Here is a 1916-nt window from a genome sequence, read left to right on the forward strand (position 1 = left end):
GAGAGCTTACACTGGCTACACCATGGTCATTACATCTGTAGCATCTTTATTTTTATGGCTTACCTCAAATAATATCATCCCATTTTAGCTTCATATGGCAATCTATTAACCATTTATATGCCTGATGATGTTGAATGATTATAGTCAAATTATCTGTCAACACTGACTAAATTGAAGCCATTTGCTCCTTTGGTCTGAGAGGAAACTGAAGGAAACAGTCAAGGTAATTCCATGTTTGTTCTGGTAGAAATACTACTGGCAAAAAATAAGATCCTGTTGAGTCCTCTATTTCATAATAGACATAAACAATTTCTGTCTTTGCAATTGTGAGTTTTTCAGCAAAAACGAGTCAGATTGCAAAATTTCAGCAATTTGTATTACTTTAAAAGATCAAGATTCTGGAAAAGGCACACTTTTCCACCACTCTTCCCAGGATGGAAATGTGCTATGCCTTGCATCACCAGTGACAGTTAAAAGATCTGGGGACCTTGGCCCCAGAATCTGTTCTCTGATTGCTTTGAACATACTCGGCATGGCACCACAGCCTCTGTCACCCTGCAGCTGCTTGTGGCAGACTCAGCTGTGGCTGACAGCATTTAGCAGATGGGGGAAGTGAGATGGAAGCTGTGGGAGTGCAAGATAGTAGTTCTGTCTGATGACTCTTCTTGTGTAAGGTTTCCACACTGCTTGAGCAAGAGTGGTTTTTTTTCACACAAAACTCAGATGCTCTCAGATGGTGTCACTGACCATTGAGTATGCAATGGTAGTCTAAATAAAGTTTCAAGAATCTGAACAATTAATGGATGGGCTAATTAGAGACTACTCGTTTGTGACACAGCCAATAAGTGGTTCATAGCTAGCTAGTAGAAATAAATGGATTTCTGAAGGGCTAATACTGTGTTTAGCAGAAGAGCAAACAACAAGAGAAAGAGCTCAAGAGCCTATAATTACAAGTGTCATAATGACAAAATACAAGAGTAAACAAAAATTGAGATCAGATATGTTTGCAATAAGTGTTGAAATAATCACAGCACAAAATAAAGGTACAAGAGGTTCAGAGTTGTTTATTCAATAAAATTTCTTCTGATATACTTGAAAACATAAACACACAGATTAGTTGTAATGTACTCCAGTGCAGCTGTGCAGACCCACTTTGACTTTGCCACAGCCCCAGTATACATCACCAAATCATATTGAACCCCCAAATCCTACTGTACTGGTGAGTCTGAAGAGTGACTTATCAGCACTTTTTTATTCTTTCTTCTCCCATGATTATGAAAATTCACTCTGCTCAAGACTTCCACTCATGTTTCTCCCTCACACCTTTCCTCTCAGAACTATATTCTTATATGATTTATTCTACACATTTTCATGTTTATTCTGCTCCACTTAATTTCTTTCCAACATTCTCTGGTACTGCAGCCACTTCTCATTTTAAAGAGCCAGTTTTCCTCTCACACCTTGCCTCCTAAAGCTTCCAAATGACCTTGGTAAGGGTGGTTTCCTTAAAGGTTGTCAAATAGCCTCCAATTTAATAAGTCCAGCAGAACCTTTGTATTTAGCAATCTGTTTGAGCATGTGCTTTAAGATGCTAAGATTTTCCTTAGCAATAATTTTGTGTCAGACTTTGCATTAGTCTTATAATTAATACTTGCCTACATGATTAACTGTGCTTCTTCATGGCAGTAGCAGAGGCAAGGCCAGACCTTGGTCTGACAGAATGGCATGAGTATTTTCTTTCCACAGTTCAGTAGATAAGGGTCAGTTATCTTGAGATTTGAAGGGGCACAGCATATTTATTCCTTGTATTTTTGTATGCAAGGTAGAAAGTTTGCATCCTTAATCTTCCAGTCTTATAAAAATATTTTTATTCCTTCTTTCCCTTTCAAGTTTTTCCTTAGTTCTACTTACTTTCA

The sequence above is a fragment of the Aphelocoma coerulescens genome, chromosome 2 (genome assembly GCF_041296385.1).
Source record: "Aphelocoma coerulescens isolate FSJ_1873_10779 chromosome 2, UR_Acoe_1.0, whole genome shotgun sequence".
NCBI lineage: Eukaryota > Metazoa > Chordata > Aves > Passeriformes > Corvidae > Aphelocoma > Aphelocoma coerulescens.